At 46.2% G+C, this 21,464-nt stretch overlaps 1 protein-coding gene across 1 annotated transcript in view; it reads left to right on the forward strand.

The window, feature by feature from the left end:
* The first annotated feature begins 4,136 nt into the window (after positions 1–4,136).
* The window catches only part of MYLK2 (myosin light chain kinase 2), a 139,660-nt gene continuing 122,332 nt past the window's right edge, over positions 4,137–21,464 (forward strand). Inside the window, exon 1 of the mRNA XM_068262018.1 lies at positions 4,137–4,195. The gene's annotated coding sequence lies outside the window, so the exon portion shown is untranslated. The remainder of the gene's footprint in view (positions 4,196–21,464) is intronic.

A 21,464-nucleotide genomic window follows, 5' to 3' on the forward strand; every position in this document is an offset into this window, starting at 1 on the left:
CATTGCGGGAAATAACGTCTGATTCCAACTGCTAAGCAAGCAGTGTCTCCCTCTGTGCATAGAATTCTAGGAAACAAACATTCTGCACAGATCACCTGGCAGAACTAAAGATATCACCACTTTCAGAGTGTAAATGAGGGAGAGGAAATATTTTACAATGGGCAAACACTGACTAAACCATCTAGAAATGACTATTGTAAAAAGAATAAGCAATTTTATTCATTATGTTATTTTCACTACAGTTCCTCTTAATGCAAATTGCATGCAGCCTGGAACTTGGCGAATCAAAATGATCAGGAAGTGAATTTTGGTCCATTTCCAATTTGTATTGCATTTGCATGCAAATCGCTTTCTCTAGTTATCGTTTTTTCAGCTTCACAGAGATTTTCTATTGATACACTTATTTTCCTTTTACAGTTAAAGGACATCCAAGGTGAAAATAAGCTTATGAGAAAAACAATTGTATCTATCCTCCTCCAAAAAATAACTTTTTTAGATGTCCCACAGTTTTTTTATTTTGTTTTTAAAACTAGTTTTTAAGTTTTTACTGTTTCATTGTCTCTGCTCAATGACACCTTCATTGAAGTATGCCAGAGCTCAAATCTATGAATTATTGACCCTTTTTATTTCTTTCCTGCTCCAGGAAGCCATTTACTGACAGGAAAGTGTTTTATGGCTGTAATTACTTATCAGTGAGGGTTATGCTATAGTCTGACCCAGTCCGACACGGTCCCAACCCAGATAGAAACTGTCATTTGCATACCTGATTTTTAACCCTTTCAGGAAAAAAAGGAACACAGCATAGTTATTTGTGTGCTAGGTACTGTACATACACATGTCTATCTCATCATGTCACATGTCACCTCGGTTGTCCTTTAAGAAACTCATTTAAAGAGGAACTCCAGTGAAAATATTTAAAAAGTGCTTAATTCTTACAATAATTATGTATAAATGATTTAGTCAGTGTTTGCCCATTGTAAAATCTTTCCTCTCCCTGATTTACATTCTGGCATCTATCACATGGTGACATTTTTACTGCTGGCAGGTGATGTCACTGTAAGGAGATGCTGCTTGCATTTTTGGCAGTTGGAAACAGCTGTTATTTCCCACGATGCAACAAGGTTCCCACAGTGTGATGTCAGGACCTCAGTGCTGTGAGTTGCTGACATCACACTGTGGGAGGGGTTTCACCACAATATCAGCCATACAGATCCCCTGACGATTTGAGAAAAGGAAGATTTCTCATGGAAAAGGGGGTATCGGCTACTGATTGGGATGAAGTTCAATTATCGGTTATGGGTTCTCTTAAAGTCTTGATACATTCCTAGTAGAGGAATGCTCAGCATACCATGGAGCAGAGGTAGGGAACCTATGGCTCGGGAACCAGATGTGGCTCTTTTGATGGCTACATCTGGCTCACAGAAAAATTAGGAAGGGGTTGATTCAGCAAGTAAAATTTTCAAAGTTGGCACGCTACTGCTGTAGCATGCACTACTAACTTACTCGCGCTCCCCCCAAAACTAATGGCCGCTCCAACTGTCCCACCCTGGATCCTGTCAGGTCGCACTTCACTTGACAAGCAGCCTATTGGCCCAAAGTGCGGGGATCTCGTCCTACAAAGTGAATCAACCCCCAAGTCAGCTAGCTAATTGTACAAGCTGTTAGTCGGTATTTCTCCTGTCTGGCTCTCGGGGAAATTGCTGATGTGGCTGAAACCCAAGAGAAGCTGAAGACGTGTCTGACACTTCCGCTGCCCGGCGGATCAACTGTATACACATCACCATGGCAACAGGGAAGTGAGCCCTGCTGCCCCAGTTTGAAACATATTGTATGGCTCTTACGGAATTACATTTTAAAATATGTGGCGTTTATGGCTCTCTCAGACAAAAAGGTTCCTGACCCCTGCTATACAGCCTTCCCAGTCTTCAATCCATCCCATCCTTCCCCATTGAAGTAAGGCCTCTTTCAGATGGATTGCTGAACTGAGCACTTGCCGAGCAATTCAGTCTCACATCTGCCGCTCGCATTGCAGTGGTTGTAACGCTACGCGTGTCAAGCGTTGACATGTGGTGGTATTACCTGGTGACAGAGGACTGCGACCTGTTGAGTCTGAGTGTGGCTGCTCAGATCTGACTCCATAGAAGGGGCCGCCTGTACAGCACCAGTACCAATGCTAATGAGCGCTCAGCCGATACAGGAGAGCATCTGAGAATGGAGCAATCCAATGCCACTTGTCTATCCCCATTTATTATGTGTATGAGCTGCAATACACGCCGTATGCCTTATAAAGCACATTATTGCAAGTGTTGTAGCCAGGGGCGGGATAGTAGGCGGGGCCTGCTCCTCCCCCTCCCCACCTGTATGCAGAGCAGCAGAATAAAATATGTACTGGTTAAGGGCTCTGCCTTTGACATGGGAGACCTTACTGAATAGTTAGAAGTCCTTGGGCAAGACTTCCTAACACTGCAGGGTGGCCCGTTGAGCACGCCCTTTGTGGCGGCAGCTCTTGAGTGCGACAGGAGAAAAGCGCTATACAAATGTTAGGATTATTATTATATACCTGCTCCAATGCTGCGGGTCTCCTCCATGCTACACATGCACACACACTTAGCTACCATTCACATGACCAATACGAGTCAAATGATTGGTCAATCAAAATTGGATGTGTATATGTACCACCAGACCCATCTTGCCACACTGTGTTAGGTCCCACACCTCTGCAGTGGCTATAGGCTCACGGGAGCTAAGTGGCCAGCAAATATTTCAAGCCCTTTTTTTTGTAAATCAAAAAGGGAAGTGTTGACTAATTCCGCTTTAAAAACATTTCCGGGGTTAGGAGGTCACTTTAAGGCCTAGTACACACGATGCAATTTTTCGTCAGTAGGACAGTCAGATCTGATTTCTGATAGTTTTTCTGATCGATTTTGTTTAAAATTGATTGGTAAATTGATCAGGAAAACGGAAATCAGATCGGAACTGTCAGAAATAATCGATTCCACTATCAATCTGACAGAAAATTGCATCGTGTATACCAGGCATAACATCCGAGGTGGAGTGAGGCCTTGGCTCCATGGGTGGATGCACACTGGTTTTTGCCTACCTACCCGATTAGGAACACGCAAGCAGCCGTGCTGGGTCCGGGAATCTGGTGAGTATCATAACAGGTCAGAGTGCTCAGACCGGCAGGGAATTTATTACAGCAAGCGTGTCCTCCTAAAACCAGTTCAATTTCACTTGGAGGGCTGACGGCGGAGACACAGAGTAAGGCCTGAAACACACCAGAGGAGTTTTTCTGAGCATTTTGAGTTTTTAAATCTGCTGCTAATGTTATCCTATGTGTCCGTGCACACTGGAGCAATGAGGTTTTGTAAGAAACCCCATAGCATTACATTGGGAAGAGCTTTTAGAGGTTTCAAAAGCTCTTCCCAATGTAATGCTATGGGGTTTTTTACAAAACCTCATCGCTCCAGTGTGCACAGACACATAGGATAACCTTAGCAGCAGATTTAAAAACTCAAAACGCTCAGAAAAACTCCTCTGGTGTGTTCCAGGCCTTAAAGAGGAACTGTAGTGAAAATACCATAATTAATAAAATTGCTTATTTTTTTACAATATTCATTTATAGATTATTTAGTCAGTATTTGCTAATGGTAAAATCTTTCCTCTCCCTGATTTACAATCTGAAATGTATCACTGGTGGAGTTCCGCTAGGTGATCTGTTCGGAATGTTCGTTACTGAGAGCTCTATGCACAGAGGGAGATGATGCTTGCTTGGCAGTTGGAAACAGCCGTTATTTCCCACAATGCTACGAGGATCACAGACAGGAAACTGTCAGGACCATGGTCATGACATCGCACTGTGGGAGAGGTTTCAGCACAATGCATGGTTGCCAAGCGTCCATATTTAGATGGACAGATCGGCTGATTGCCCACAAAAATCAGCTGTCCGTTTTTTCCCGTACTTATGCGCATGCGCGCTTTGCAGTAGGAAGCTCAGGGAGTCAGACTCAGGCGGCTAAGCATGGTTCTCCTCCCTCTCTCTCACCCTCCCTCCTCCAGTGCTCCAATCAGAGAGAGAGGCAGCCGGGCCAGCCCACTACATTGTGACGCACGCCAGAAGGAGAAGAGATTTAGAAGGATCAGCGCAGCAGCCAGCAGCGAACAGCCGTGCAAGGTGCATCCAGCCAGCATTACAGTGAGTGAGCCTCCCTGCTTGTCACAGTCACACAAGAGGTATCTGGCTATAAACATTGGCTATAAACGGGGATTTAGCTATATACACTGGCTGTATATACAAGGGGATCTGGCTTGGCTATATGCAGGGGGATATGGCTATGTACATTGGCTGTATACTAAAAGAGGATCTGGTTATATACACTGGCTATATACAAGGGGGACATGGCTATATACATTTTTGTACAGCAGTAGGAAATGGCAGCACTTTCAAATATAGGCTGCACTCAAATTGACCAGCTGCATAGATGTGCAGAGCCCACACACGGGCAGTTTACACAACTTGCATTCAAAAGAGATGCAGCAAAGGGAGGACGTTGGCTTCAAAAACAGCTTGTGCACAGATTGTACAATACTAGACTCCCTCATATACACTGGCTATGCACTAAAGGGGGATCTGGCTATATACACTAGCATATAACCAGATCCTCCTTGTATATAGCCAGTGTATACAACCAGATCCCCTTTAGTATATAGCCAATGTATATAACCAGATCCCCTTTAGTATATAGCCAGTGTATATAACCAGATCCCCCTTTAGTATATAGCCAGTGTATATAACCAGATCCCCTTTAGTATATAGCCAGTGTATATAACCAGATCCCCCTTTAGTATATAGCCAGTGTAAATAACCGGATCCCCCTTTACTATATAGCCAGTGTATATAACCGGATCCCCCTTTAGTATATAGCCAGTGTAAATAACCGGATCCCCCTTTAGTATATAGCCAGTGTATATAACCGGATCCCCCTTTAGTATATAGCCAGTGTATATAACCAGATCCTCCTTGTATATATCCAGTGTATATAACCGGATCCCCTTTAGTATATAGCCAGTGTATATATCCAGATCCCCCTTTAGTATATAGCCAGTGTATATAACCGGATCCCCCTTTAGTATATAGCCAGTGTATATATCCAGATCCCCCTTTAGTATATAGCCAGTGTATATAACCAGATCCCCTTTAGTATATAGCCAGTGTATATATCCAGATCCCCCTTTAGTATATAGCCAGTGTATATAACCAGATCCCCTTTAGTATATAGCCAGTGTATATAACCAGATCCCCTTTAGTATATAGCCAGTGTATATAACCGGATCCCCCTTTAGTATATAGCCAGTGTATATAACCAGATCCCTGTAACGATTGTGGAATTCTCTCCGTGATCAGCGCACAAGTCGTGCGCTGACACTGCGGAAATCCTCCACAAGCGTATAATTTGAGGGAACCCAGCAAAAGGTGCAATGCACCTGTAGAGGGAAATTCCTGTCGGCAGGTGGAGCTGTGGAGTGCAGAGGAACAGCTCCTCTGCCCTGTCACACACGCCAGACAGGAATTGCACGAAGGGCAGAAACGCAGGGCAAGATAGCCCTGAAAGGGAGAGATCAAAGTGACAGAGGGTATGTGTGTCCACCAATCTAGTCGCCACCCTGCGACGATGAACACACAACCATGAAGAACAGGTGAGAAGGCAATCGCCAGAGATGGCGATTGCTAACAGCGACACAAGACTGAATAAGCACAGATGAGGAATGTATGTATGTCCACCAATCTAGCCGCCACCCTGCGACGGCGGACACACAACAAAGGAAACCGAGTGAGAACGCAATCGCCTGAGAAGCGATTGCGAATGAGATTGAGCAAAGGGACAGATTGTATGTGTGTGCACTTAAACTAGTCGCCAACCCACGACGATGCATACACAACAGCAGATATGAAGTAGGAACGCAATCGCGAGAGAGGCGATAACCAGAGGTGACACAAGGCTACAGCAAGGCAGAGCACGAGAGTAGCAAAGGCACAGCAAATCATACAATGAGAAGATAAGGAAAATAACAAACGCTAACTAAACGCGAACACCGTGCTCATTCGCAACAGCGAACGCGTTTACTGCGCGGTCTCCGCGTGTTAAGCACAACAGACACAAGCACGCCTAACTAACCACCGACAGACAAACATGAAACAGAGGACGCGAGCGCTTACTTAACGGTTACCTCACCGATCCTCCAGCAAGCGTTCGTAGCAGACAAGACAGATACACGAAAACAGGAATAAGTGAGAGATAACAGCAAGAGAGATGGAGATCAGACGGATCCACAGCACTAGCGCTAGACGAGTGCGATCCAGGCAACACAGATTAGATGAGTGTAACGATTGTGGAATTCTCTCCGTGATTAGCGCACAAGACGTGCGCTGACACTGCGGAAATCCTCCACAAGCGTGTAATTTGAGGGAACCCAGCAAAAGGTGCAATGCACCTGTAGAGGGAAATTCCTGTCGGCAGGTGGAGCTGTGGAGTGCAGAGGAACAGCTCCTCTGCCCTGCCACAGACGCCAGACAGGAATTGTACGAAGGGAAGAAACGCAGGGCAAGATAGCCCTGAAAGAGAGAGATCAAAGGGACAGAGGGTATGTGTGTCCACCAAACTAGTCGCCACCCTGCGACGATGAACACACAACCATGAAGACAAAGTGAGAAGGCAATCGCCAGAGATGGCGATTGCTAACAGCGGCACAAGACCGAATAAGCACAGATGAGGAATGTATGTATGTCCACCAATCTAGCCGCCAACCTGTGACGGTGGACACACAACAGAAGAAACCAAGTGAGAACGCAATCGCAAGAGAAGCGATTGTGGAAGAGAATGAGCACAGGGACAGATTGTATGTGTCTGCACCAAACTAGTCGCCAACCTGCGACGGTGCACCCACAACAGCAGATATGAAGTAGGAACGCAATTGCGAGAGAGGCGATTGCCAGAGGTGACACAAGGCTACAGCAAGGCAGAGCACGAGAGTAGCAAAGGCACAGCAAATAATACAATGAGGAGATAAGGAAAATAACAAGCGCTAACTAAACGCGAACACCGCACTCATTCGCAACAGTGCACATGTTTATGCGCGGTCCCCGCGTGATAAGCACAACAGAGACAAGCACGCCTAACTAACCACCGACAGACAAACATAAAACAGAGGATGCGAGCGCTTGCTTAACGGTAACCTCACCGAGCCTCCAGCAAGCGTTCGTACAAGACAAAACAGTTACACGAAAACAGGAATACGTAAGAGATACAATCCACTGCTCTTTCCGTCAGAGCGAGTGCGACCCAAGTAAGGCAACAACAGAACAGAGGGGCCTACCAGTAACAACCACTGCTCTGGTTAGCACCCCACAGACAGACAGAACAGGCAATACAAATAATGCAATCCTACTGCACTAGAGAAACTGCCCAGTGCAGTTCCAGGAATACTCTAAGCTAATCTTCAAACGAAGAGCAAGGCTGACACTTGGAGTGTTTCACAGGAACTAACCCTTATGACCAGCAAAGGACTCTGGGAAACATAGCTCTTTATAGAGCAAGCCTACAAAGGATGTGGCTAGGCAATCTGCATGACAAACATATGCAAATTCCTCAGCAGCAAGCTGCACAACTGACAAAAGGTCTCTCTTCCAGAGACCTGCAGAATGCAGACCTGAACAGTGGTCAAAAGGCTGCCTGCCTGTGCAGGCAGCCGCGCGGATCCTCACAATGAGATAGCTGGTAGCAACCGCTGCTCCAGCTATACTCCAAGAACAAAGATCAGAACGACTTCCTGTCGACCACCGCTGGGACAGAACAATCGCAACAGACAAACAAACAGATATGCAATCCTAACTGCACTAGGGAACCTGCCTAGTGCAGTCCCAGGAATTACTCTAAGCTAATCTTTAAACAATGAGCAAGGCTGACACTCCAGGAGTGTTTCACAGGACTAACCCTTATGACCAGCGCAGGTCTGTGATATCACATGGTATTTATAGTACAAACCTCCAGAGGATGTGGCTAGGGAATTTGCATGACCAACGTATGCAAATTCCCTAGCAGCAGCAAGCTGCAAAACTGACAAAAGGTCTCTCTTCCAGAGACCTGCAGAATGCAGACCTGAACAGTGGTCAAAAAGCTGCCTGCCTGGGCAGGCAGCTGAGCGGATCATTACAATCCCCCTTTAGTATATAGCCAGTGTATATAACCAGATCCCCTTTAGTATATAGCCAGTGTATATAACCAGATCCCCCTTAGTATATAGCCAGTGTGTAATGTTGTGGTGTTTGGTGTATACACTTCAGAGTTTTCTGATTATTAGTGATCCGCAGTATCACTAGTAATACAGATATATTTGATTATATGGTGATCTGCGGCATCACCAATAATACAAATATTTATGCGTACTCTGGAAAACAAGGTACAGATAACTTGTGGAAAACCCACCACACTGACGTTAACTCAGAGGGATGGAGACCTCTGGAAGGAAGGGCAGTGTGTGCGATTCTGCGACTAGGATAAGAACGCAGAATTGCGTTCCTCAACAGTAATGATATGCTGAGGAGTTACTGAGTTCCCCGCAAGAAGAACTCAGCAGAGTTAACCCTTTAGTGGAAAACCCACTAAAGGGGGCAAAGTCAAACGGCCTCATTACAGTACCCCCCCTTTCAGGCATGACCTCCGGGCATGCCTCACCCGGTTTCCCAGGATACAACTCATGAAATCTCCTCCTTTTCTCCTCAGCATGAAGATCTCGAAGGGGAACCCATGACCTCTCTTCTGGCCCGTACCCCTTCCAGTGCACCAGATACTGGAGCTTGTTGCGTGAGAAACGGGAATCTAAAATGTCCTGGACTTCATATTCCAATTCCCCATCCACTACCACAGGAGCAGGGGGAGTAGAATCTACCCTTACCGCAGGCTTCAATAAAGAAACATGATAAGTCCTGCCACATCTCATATTAGTAGGTAATTTTACCTTGTAAGTGACCTCATTGATCTTACTCTCTATAGGGAAAGGCCCGATAAAGCGAGGACCTAATTTTGCTGATGGTTGCCTGAGAGGAATGTGTCTAGTAGAGACCCAAACATAATCCCCTGGAATAAAGTTCCACTCCGTGGAACGTCTTCTATCAGCAAATTTCTTTTGAACAGAAAAAGCTTTGTCCAAATTATCTCTGACCTTCCCCCAGATCTCTCTGAAAGTCCCCTGCCATTCCTGGAGAGCTGGAAGAGGTGACTCCTTGACTGGAAGTGACGTAAACTTGGGACACTTCCCATTGACAATCTGAAAGGGAGAATAACCAGAGGATGCGTTTTTCAAGTTATTGTGGGCAAATTCAGCAAATGGGAGGAATCTTGTCCAGAGATGTTGTGCATCTGCTATGTAACATCTAAGAAACTGCTCCATGGACTGATTGATCCTCTCTGTCTGCCCATTAGTCTGGGGATGGTAACCTGAAGAGAATGATAAAGAAATCCCCAGATCTTTACAAAAGGCCCTCCAGAACTTTGACACAAATTGTACCCCCCTATCAGATACAATATCCACCGGAATTCCATGTAACTTAAAGATGTTATTAATAAATAAATCTGCCAATTTACGGGCAGATGGAAACCCAGACAGAGCAACGAAATGTGCCATTTTACTAAATCTGTCCGTAACAACCCAGATGACAGTGTTACCTTCAGATTCAGGCAGCTCCCCCACAAAATCCATGGAAATGTGGGACCATGGAACCTGTGGAGAAGGCAGGGGCTGAAGAGAGCCTGCTGGAGCTTTTCTGGAGGACTTACTCCTGGCACAGACAGAGCAGGACTTAACAAATTCCTCACAATCAGACATGTAAGAAGGCCACCAGACTGCCCTATTCAAGAGTTCCTGGGTTCTGGCAATACCTGGATGTCCCACATTCTTATGTTCATGAAACATCTGGAGCACCCGTTCCCGAAAACGAATAGGGACGTACAGAAGTCCCTCAGGTTTTCCATTGGGAACATTGGACTGGCATGCAATAAGCGATTTTGACAAGTCTTCGGAGATCTCAGTGGCTGCCAGAAAATACCTCTCAGGTAGAATATTGACAGGAGTGGCTGGTGGGGCAGATTCAGATTCAAAACACCTGGATAAGGCGTCAGCCTTAACATTCTTATCCCCAGGCTTATAGGTTATGATAAAATCAAACCGGGAAAAAAAAAGTGCCCATCTCGCCTGCCTGGGTGTTAACCTCTTGGCCTTCTCAATGTATTCGAGGTTCTTATGGTCAGTATAAACAGTAAAGGGAAATTCTGCCCCCTCTAACCAATGACGCCACTCCTCTAGAGCTAACTTAACAGCCAACAATTCCCGGTTCCCCACATCATAATTCCTCTCTGCCGGTGCAAACTTTCTTGAAAAAAATGCACAAGGATGAACCTTATTATCAGGTCCAAAAGCTTGCGAGAGGACTGCCCCAACCCCAACCTCCGATGCATCTACCTCTACTATGAAGGGGCGGGTGATGTCAACATGACGCAATATGGGGGCGGAACAAAAAGATTTTTTTAATGATTGAAAGGCCTCAATGGCTTCTGGTGACCAGTTAGTCGCATCAGCGCCTTTCTTGGTCAACTGGGTCATGGGGGCAACAACTGAAGAGTACCCCCTAATAAACCGCCTATAATAGTTAGCAAAGCCTAAAAATCTCTGCAGGGCTTTGAGGCCTGAAGGTTGCGGCCAATCCAACACTGCTGAGACTTTGCTTGGATCCATTGCCAGTCCAGAGGTGGATATAATATACCCTAAAAATGCCACCTCTTTCACCTCGAAGAGGCATTTCTCCAGCTTAGCATATAACTGGTTCTCCCTGAGCTTCTGTAACACAAATTTTACATGCTTCCTGTGTTCCTGTAAATTTTTTGAAAAAATTAAAATATCATCAAGATAGACCACTGTAAACCTGCCAGACACATCTCTGAAAATATCGTTTACAAACTCCTGAAAGACAGCTGGGGCATTGCACAATCCAAAGGGCATAACTAAATACTCATAGTGACCGTCAGGAGTGTTAAATGCGGTCTTCCACTCGTCGCCCTCTCTGATCCGAATAAGATTGTATGCCCCCCTCAAGTCTAACTTTGAAAAAACACAGGCCTCAGTAATCTGAGTAAACAGGTCATCAATGAGTGGAAGAGGGTATCGATTTTTTATGGTGATTTTGTTTAGCTGCCTGTAGTCTATGCAGGGGCGAAGACCACCATCCTTCTTTTTAACAAAAAAGAAACCTGCACCAGCAGGAGACTTGGAGGCACGGATAAATCCCTTCTCCAAGTTCTCCTTGATGTAATCTTTCATTGCCACCTTTTCAGGGCTGGAGAGGTTGTACAAACGACCCCTAGGAGGCAGTGTACCCGGTCTCAATTCAATGGGGCAGTCATAGGGTCTATGTGGAGGCAACCTGTCAGCAGATCGAGGACAAAATGGCCTCGATTCATAAAAGTGCCTGCGAGCGGGGAAAGTGGAGCGGGGAAACACCGCTGTCGGTATTTCCGCCTTCAGGGTGGTAATTCATAAAAATGTTGCCTGTTGTGACAGGCGTGCGGAGATACTCCGCTGTAGGCAGGCGTTAGGCTGTCGGGAGACATGCGGAAGCCGGAGAAGCAGGCGGAATCCCTCCGTGCGGTGTTCTCTCTGCAGCTGCTTGGGAGGTCTGTCCCATTCACTGCAACGGATTCCGCACGCTTCTCGCCACATCAGAGGTAGCGGTAATACCCGTCCGCATACCGCTACCTCTAATCTTTATGAATTGATATTTGTTACTTTTGTTATGATAATCACCGCGCAAGGCGGTGATTGATCACTCTGCTCCTGGATGTCGGCTTTTCATGCGGAAAAAGCCTTTATGAATACATATTTTGCTGTGTGGTCGGTAAAGCGAGCGGCTTTCTGCATTTCCTCATGCGGAAATGCTTTATGAATCGAGGCCAATACGTCGGAAAAATCAGTGTACTGAGGTGGGACCCCCTGGACCTGGACCTCTGAAGCACACACAGAAATGGATTTAAGACAATTCTCCTGACAATAGGAGGACCAGGCAGATAATTGGCCCTCTTTCCAGTCTATTTGAGGGGAATGCTTCTTCAACCATGGTAGCCCCAATATGACGGATGAGGTGGCCATCTTTAAAACATAGAACTGGATGACCTCAGTGTGCAATACTCCAACCTGAAGTGTGAGCGGCGGAGTTTGACAAAGAGGTGTCTTGTTCTGTAAAGGAGAGTCATCGATTGCTGTAACATAAATGTGTCTTTGTATGGGAAGAATGGGAATGTTAAAGTTTAAAGCCAGGTCTCTGTCAATGAAGTTGGCAGCTGACCCAGAGTCAACAAATGCAGAGGTTAGGAAGTCACTGTTCTCCCAATGAAGAGAACAGGGCAGCAAGATTTTATTCTGACATGGAGGTAGAACTGGCTCGCTTAGGGTGGTACCTCCAACCATCCCTAAGCGGACAAGTTTTCCGCCTTCTTACTGCAGTTCTGCACTCGATGACCCTTTTCCCCACAATATAGACACAGACCTTCCTTCCTTCTCCTAGCTTTCTCAGCGACTGAGAGTCGTCCGTGCCCCAACTGCATTGGCTCCTCCTCTGGAACCTCAGGGGAACCAACAGTAGAGGGCGCTCTAACTAGCACAGATGACCTGCCCTTTTTATGATAGCGAATGCGTCTATCGATCTTAACCGATAAGGCAATAGCTGCATCTACATCTTTGGGCTCAGGGTGGCTTATCATGACATCAATAATGGACTCGGAGAGACCGGTCATGTATGTGTCTAGAAGAGTGAACTGATCCCACCTCACTGAGACCGCCCACCTTCTAAACTCGGCAGCGTACTCCTCAACCATACGATTGCCTTGCTTTAGGCATCGGAGTTTACGCTCAGCAGTGCCGGCTAAATCAGGATCCTCATATATGATGGCCATGTTCTTGAAAAACTCGGACACTGAAGATAAGGCAGAGTGACCCTCAGGTAAGCTGAACGCCCATGTCTGAGAATCCCCTTGTAACAAAGTTTTAATAAAAATTACTCTCTGTACCTCAGAACCAGATGATATGGGCCTCATCTGAAAATAGGCTAAACAACGATTTTTGAAATTACTGAAGTCGGACCGAGAACCAGAAAATCTTTCAGGAAGAGCCATCTTAGGCTCGCTACTGGCTGGGGAGGGTAGAACATTAAGTGGTGCCGGCAGTTTCTGAAAGGCCTCAGTCAGCTGGTTGATCTGGACCTGCTGAGCAGCAACGGTGTTTCTAAGCTCATCGACTGCCGCAGTTAAAGTCTGCAACTGCTCGGCAACTCCCTCCATGTTACTTTTACTGGTCTGCAGTACTGTAATGTTGTGGTGTTTGGTGTATACACTTCAGAGTTTTCTGATTATTAGTGATCCGCAGTATCACTAGTAATACAGATATATTTGATTATATGGTGATCTGCGGCATCACCAATAATACAAATATTTATGCGTACTCTGGAAAACAAGGTACAGATAACTTGTGGAAAACCCACCACACTGACGTTAACTCAGAGGGATGGAGACCTCTGGAAGGAAGGGCAGTGTGTGCGATTCTGCGACTAGGATAAGAACGCAGAATTGCGTTCCTCAACAGTAATGATATGCTGAGGAGTTACTGAGTTCCCCGCAAGAAGAACTCAGCAGAGTTAACCCTTTAGTGGAAAACCCACTAAAGGGGGCAAAGTCAAACGGAAAAACGGTTCGGTATCAGAACTGGCAAAGAAGTACCGAATCGACAGACAGAAATCAAGATTAGAGGTCAAGCCAAGGTCAGCAACGGGAAATCAGATGAGCAGAGGTACAGAATCGAGAAACACAAGGGTAATCAGAAGCCAAGCCAATAGTCGGTAACGGTACGGGCTGGCGAAGTACAAAATCAGGAGGCAAGAGGATAAAGAGATAACAGGCAAAAGGTCATACACAATATAATGCAATAGTACTTTAGGCTATCAACAGAATCTGGCTAAGTGTGGATCCCCAGCTCCAGCTGGTTCTAGCACACTTTGGGATCTGACTAGGGTCTGAGTGCTAACACACAAGTATTCGCTGACTGCAGACAACTTGCAACTGACAGAATGCCTGCTTTTATACTGTGCTGGACTCAAACAGCCCGCCCAGCCATTCAACCAATCACAACGTGGCTCAAGGACCTTGCAGTACAGCTCAAGGACCTTGCTGAGGTCAGCTGACCAGCTGGTCAGCTGACTCTCTTTCTAAGAGTATAAAAGGCTCTACTGCACACGCGCGCGGCCCCTACGGGGTCCAGACTGTCATGAGAGGTGTCTCGGCGAGCAGCATGCCATGAGGCCTGTGAAGGTGTTCCAGGAGTGCAGCCTCGACGTGGAGTACGCTGAGAGGTCTGCGACTGAACGGTGGATCGTGCTACCGCTGCGGACGTGGACGTTTCTCCGCGTTCCGCATGCGGCCATGCGGGCGGTTGCGCTGCTGATGCGGACGCGGACACACGTCCGCGTTCAGCCTGCTGTTGCCTCATTACACAGTGTATATAAACAGATCCCCCTTTAGTATATAGCCAGTGTATATAACCGGATCCCCCTTTAGTATATAGCCAGTGTATATAACCGGATCCCCCTTTAGTATATAGCCAGTGTATATAACCGGATCCCCCTTTAGTATATAGCCAGTGTACATAACCGGATCCCCTTTAGTATATAGCCAGTGTACATAACCGGATCCCCTTTAGTATATAGCCAGTGTATATAACCGGATCCCCCTTTAGTATATAGCCAGTGTATATAACCGGATCCCCCTTTAGTATATAGCCAGTGTATATAACCGGATCCCCCTTTAGTATATAGCCAGTGTAAATAACCGGATCCCCCTTTAGTATATAGCCAGTGTAAATAACCGGATCCCCCTTTAGTATATAGCCAGTGTAAATAACCGGATCCCCCTTTAGTATATAGCCAGTGTATATAACCGGATCCCCCTTTAGTATATAGCCAGTGTAAATAACCGGATCCCCCTTTAGTATATAGCCAGTGTACATAACCGGATCCCCTTTAGTATATAGCCAGTGTACATAACCGGATCCCCTTTAGTATATAGCCAGTGTATATAACCAGATCCCCTTTAGTATATAGCCAGTGTATATAACCGGATCCCCCTTTAGTATATAGCCAGTGTATATAACTGGATCCCCCTTTAGTATATAGCCAGTGTAAATAACCAGATCTCCTTTAGTATATAGCCAGTGTAAATAACCGGATCCCCCTTTAGTATATAGCCAGTGTATATAACCGGATCCCCTTTAGTATATAGCCAGTGTATATAACCGGATCCCCCTTTAGTATATAGCCAGTGTAAATAACCGGATCCCCTTTAGTTATATAGCCAGTGTATATAACCGGATCCCCCTTTAGTATATAGCCAGTGTATATAACTGGATCCCCCTTTAGTATATAGCCAGTGTATATAACCGGATCCCCCTTTAGTATATAGCCAGTGTATATAACTGGATCCCCCTTTAGTATATAGGCAGTGTAAATAACCGGAACCCCCCCCCTTATAAAAGACAAGGTTCTCCTGCCGTTTTACTCATTCATCTGCCTACAGTAATTAGTGACGGGACAGCTGCTGACAGACTACTAGGGGAAGCTTAGTTAGGCTCTTGTAGGCTTTGTTAGCTTGCTCCTGGCTGATTGTTATTCCTTAAATACCACCCCACAACAGCTCCTCCTCCTCCGGAGGAGGATCTTGTCTTCCAGGGATTTGTAGGATGTCAAAAGCAAGCTCACGTACATTGGCCAGGAATCAAACCCAGGTCAACTGCTTGGAGGGCAGCTATGCTCACCACTATACCAACACTACAGGCTGAAGCCAGCCTAACTGGCCTGGGAAGGATGAAAAGCTAGATGGCCATGCAACCATTCCTGCTAACCTAAAGCTTACTTGTCGAACACGGTAAATCCAGCGCTGGAGACTTAGGCGCAGCAGCGCAGGAGACTTGGGCGCAGCCGGCGCCACCATAGGCCGTAATAGGAATTACGGCTATCGCAAGCATATGGAGTAACTTCAGCGCCGTCAGAAGACAGACCTGAAGTTGCTTTTAAAACAATAATTCGGCTTCCAGCAATTGCTGGAAGCCGAATTATTTCATTCCCCCACTATCCATGTCGGCCTGGAGGGGGAATAGTAATTAACACGGCCCGGACTTGTGCGGCAGCAGGATCAGTCATATACTGGCTGTGTCCTGCGCCCAAGTCTCCGGCGCCGTTCTCTCTCGTACGCTTACTTGTGTCTTACAACACATTGGCTTAAGACTTTACCAAATCCAATGCTCCAAAATGGGTAAGCTTCTCTGTTTGATGTTTTTTTTTTGTTTTTTTTTAAGTGTGGTGTCACAGTTCACTCATCTCTTCAACTACAAGAAAGGCCCAGTAGTAGTCTTAGCTACCGTAATATCTATGTTACAGTAGGGCCCTTATTACACTTTCTCTTACAGGGCTATGGAAACCGTTTTGCCCATGCGATAAAGCGAGGTGCAAAAATGAAACCATACCTAGCAGAGGATCATTTCGATCCATCTGGGTTATGGGCCCAGCAAACTTCTGCTTCACCACTCTGCAGTCTGCTTACATTTGTATACAATATTTAAGTTTAAAGAGAATCTGTATTGTTAAAATCGCACAAAAGTAAACATATCAGTGCGTTAGGGGACATCTCCTATTACCCTCTGTCACAATTTCGCCGCTCCCCGCCGCATTAAGTGGTTAAAAACAGTTTTAAAAAGTTTGTTTATAAACAAACAAAATGGCCACCAAAACAGGAAGTAGGTTGATGTACAGTATGTCCACACATAGAAAATACATCCATACACAAGCAGGCTGTATACACCCTTCCTTTTGAATCTCAAGAGATCATTTGTGTGTTTCCTCCTGCTGCTATCTTCCACTGAAGTGTCAGGCTGTTTCTTCCTGCAGAGTGCAGACAGCTCTGCCTATATGTAATTCCTCAGTATGTGAAAGCCCAGCCAGCTCAGAGGAGGATTTATCCAGCTTGTAAAAGATAAGAGAGAAGAGAGAATCTGCCCTAATCTAAATAGAGAGGGTCCTGGAGGGGGGAGATGCATCACAGAACCACAACACTGAAGAACTTGGCAGCCTTCCAGACACAGGCTGACAAGTCTGACAAGAGAGAGATAAGTTGATTTATTACAGAGATGGTGATAGTAGAACGTGCTGCAGTAAGCCAGAACACATTAGAATAGCTTTTGGAACTTGTAGGATGATAAAAAACAGGATGCAATTTTTGTTACGGAGTCTCTTTAAGAAGGGTACATTAGTTGAAATAGTTACACTACAATCTATGTTACAGCAAGGCCCTAATGACACTTTCTCTTAAACGGCTATGGCCGCCGATTGGCCCATGTGGTAAAGCAAAGTGTAAAAAATAAAGTACACCTAGCAGAGGATGGTTTTGATGCATCTACCTCTGGGTTATGGGCCCAGCACACTTCCGCTGTGTCACTCTGCTTACATTTGTATACAATCTTTAAGTTTAAGAAGGGTACATTAGTTGAAATAGTTACACTACAATCTATGTTACAGCAAGGCCCTAATGACACTTTCTCTTAAAGGGAACCAAAGCTGAAAAAAATAAAGATTTTATACATACCTGGGGCTTCCTCCAGCCCATATGCGCTGATCGATCCCACGCCGCCGCCCTCCTCTGCCCGCAGCTACGAGAACCAGCTCCCCGCTGTTCCGTCAGTCGGAGCCAGTCTAAGCGTAGCAGAAGCGCGCCCTTTGCATATCTCTGCAGCAGTGTATGGAGAGATACGTAGAGGGCGCACTTCTCCTGCGTAGCTGGCTCCGATGACGTCAGTGACGGGAGCCGGTTCTCGTAGATGCGGGCAGCAGTGGATGGCGGCGTGGGATCGATCAGTGCGTATGGGGCTGGAGGAAGCCCCAGGTATGTATAACTTCTTTTTCATTTTTTCAGCTAGGGTACATCTCTGGTACCGTTTAAGAGGCTATGGCCGCCGATTGGCCCATGTGGTAAAGCAAGGTGTAAAAAATGAAGTACACCTAGCAGAGGATGGTTTCGATCCATCAACCTCTGGGTTATGGGCCCAGCACACTTCTGCTGTGCCACTCTGCAGTCTGCTTATATACGCCCTTAAGAGAAATTTAGGGCCTTGCTGTAACATAGATTGTAGTGTAACTATTTAAACTAACGCACCCTTCTTAAACTTGAAGATTGTATACAAATGTAAGCAGACTGCAGAGTAGCACAGAGGAAGTGTGCTGGGCCCATCACCCCAAGGTTGATGGATCGAAACCATCCTCTGCTAGGCATGATTTAATTTTTGCACCTCGCTTTTCATCCTTCCCTGGCCAGCTAGGCTGGCTTCAGCCTGTAGTGTTGGTGGTATAATGGTGAGCATAGCTGCCCTCCAAGCAGCTGACCTGGGCTTGATTCCTGGCCAATGTATTTGAGTGTGCTTTTGACATCCTACAAATCCCTGGAAGACAATCCCTGGAGGGAGGAGGGAGAAAGAATTACACTTCCTGATTGATGTATACACATGCAAGATGTTGTAAAGCACTTTAGTCCTGCAATTCAACATTCAATGTGATTTCTGCCCTTAAAATGCTGCTTTGCGTCAAATCCGGATTTTTCCCCGGGACTTTTGACGTCTATCCCACTCATCCATGCAAAAACTCAGGTGTTAGACCCCTTGAAACATCTTTTCCATCACTTTTGTGGCCAGCATAAGTGTTTCTAGTTTTCATAGTTCGCCTCCCCATTGAAGTCTATTGCGGTTCGCGAAAGTTTGCGCAAACCGAACCTTTTGCGGAAGTTCCTGAACCCCGTTCGCGAACCTAAAATCGGAGGTTCGCGCCATCTCTAGTTATCTGGCTACCTAATCGCTGCCATATTATATATTTATATATATTGGTGAAACACTGCTGCATCATGTGTAATTTGTGGGGAAATGCTTCACATCATGTGTATTTTTTTTGTTTAAGTTTTCTCATTTCAGGAGGGCTGCTTCACATGAGCCTTAGAAACATAGCTGAATTAAGTAATTGCAAGCATAGTGCACAAATACCCATACTATTATTACAAATGGTTACTGTTGCTTAAAGGGAAACTGTAGCGTATTTAAAACGGAAAAAAAAAAAAACCACTGAGCACAATGCAAATTGAAAATGACTTGCTGGCCCCTCTGAGCCTAGGCTCACTTATGTGGTCCATCTATATCATCCCTGAAAACCATTTCTCTAAGGCCCGGTTCACATTAGCGGTGGCTATCCGGAATAGCCGTGCCGGAGCCGCACCGCATGCTGGCCGGACGAAACGGACGCACGGCATAGCAATGTAAGTCTATGCCAGGGTTCACATGTGTCCGTTTCGTCCGGACCGGAGCCGGACCGGATCCGGACTCCGGTGTCCGTTCCAACATGCGCTATTTTTTGGTCCGGCTCCTCCGGCAGCCGTATCCGGGGCGGAGCCGGACTGCACCATCCGGCCAATGGAAACCAATGAGAACCGGAGAGCGCACAACACACTGGCAAAAAATCCGGATGTTCTACCCCACTTCCTATGCGGATTTTTGCGGCGATATTGGCTGGGGACACATGGGCAAGCATTTTGGAGTGGAGCAGCACAGCTGGATCCGGATCCGGAGATGTTGGCAGCATGTCGGAGGTGGAGGTGAGTGCTAAACAGCCGGTTCTCGTAGATGCGGGCAGCAGTGGATGGCGGCGTGGGATCGATCAGTGCGTATGGGGCTGGAGGAAGCCCCAGGTATGTATAACTTCTTTTTCATTTTTTCAGCTAGGGTACATCTCTGGTACCGTTTAAGAGGCTATGGCCGCCGATTGGCCCATGTGGTAAAGCAAGGTGTAAAAAATGAAGTACACCTAGCAGAGGATGGTTTCGATCCATCAACCTCTGGGTTATGGGCCCAGCACACTTCTGCTGTGCCACTCTGCAGTCTGCTTATATACGCCCTTAAGAGAAATTTAGGGCCTTGCTGTAACATAGATTGTAGTGTAACTATTTAAACTAACGCACCCTTCTTAAACTTGAAGATTGTATACAAATGTAAGCAGACTGCAGAGTAGCACAGAGGAAGTGTGCTGGGCCCATCACCCCAAGGTTGATGGATCGAAACCATCCTCTGCTAGGCATGATTTAATTTTTGCACCTCGCTTTTCATCCTTCCCTGGCCAGCTAGGCTGGCTTCAGCCTGTAGTGTTGGTGGTATAATGGTGAGCATAGCTGCCCTCCAAGCAGCTGACCTGGGCTTGATTCCTGGCCAATGTATTTGAGTGTGCTTTTGACATCCTACAAATCCCTGGAAGACAATCCCTGGAGGGAGGAGGGAGAAAGAATTACACTTCCTGATTGATGTATACACATGCAAGATGTTGTAAAGCACTTTAGTCCTGCAATTCAACATTCAATGTGATTTCTGCCCTTAAAATGCTGCTTTGCGTCAAATCCGGATTTTTCCCCGGGACTTTTGACGTCTATCCCACTCATCCATGCAAAAACTCAGGTGTTAGACCCCTTGAAACATCTTTTCCATCACTTTTGTGGCCAGCATAAGTGTTTCTAGTTTTCATAGTTCGCCTCCCCATTGAAGTCTATTGCGGTTCGCGAAAGTTTGCGCAAACCGAACCTTTTGCGGAAGTTCCTGAACCCCGTTCGCGAACCTAAAATCGGAGGTTCGCGCCATCTCTAGTTATCTGGCTACCTAATCGCTGCCATATTATATATTTATATATATTGGTGAAACACTGCTGCATCATGTGTAATTTGTGGGGAAATGCTTCACATCATGTGTATTTTTTTTGTTTAAGTTTTCTCATTTCAGGAGGGCTGCTTCACATGAGCCTTAGAAACATAGCTGAATTAAGTAATTGCAAGCATAGTGCACAAATACCCATACTATTATTACAAATGGTTACTGTTGCTTAAAGGGAAACTGTAGCGTATTTAAAACGGAAAAAAAAAAAAACCACTGAGCACAATGCAAATTGAAAATGACTTGCTGGCCCCTCTGAGCCTAGGCTCACTTATGTGGTCCATCTATATCATCCCTGAAAACCATTTCTCTAAGGCCCGGTTCACATTAGCGGTGGCTATCCGGAATAGCCGTGCCGGAGCCGCACCGCATGCTGGCCGGACGAAACGGACGCACGGCATAGCAATGTAAGTCTATGCCAGGGTTCACATGTGTCCGTTTCGTCCGGACCGGAGCCGGACCGGATCCGGACTCCGGTGTCCGTTCCAACATGCGCTATTTTTTGGTCCGGCTCCTCCGGCAGCCGTATCCGGGGCGGAGCCGGACTGCACCATCCGGCCAATGGAAACCAATGAGAACCGGAGAGCGCACAA

The sequence above is a fragment of the Hyperolius riggenbachi genome, chromosome 12 (genome assembly GCF_040937935.1).
Source record: "Hyperolius riggenbachi isolate aHypRig1 chromosome 12, aHypRig1.pri, whole genome shotgun sequence".
Taxonomy (NCBI): Eukaryota; Metazoa; Chordata; class Amphibia; order Anura; family Hyperoliidae; genus Hyperolius; species Hyperolius riggenbachi.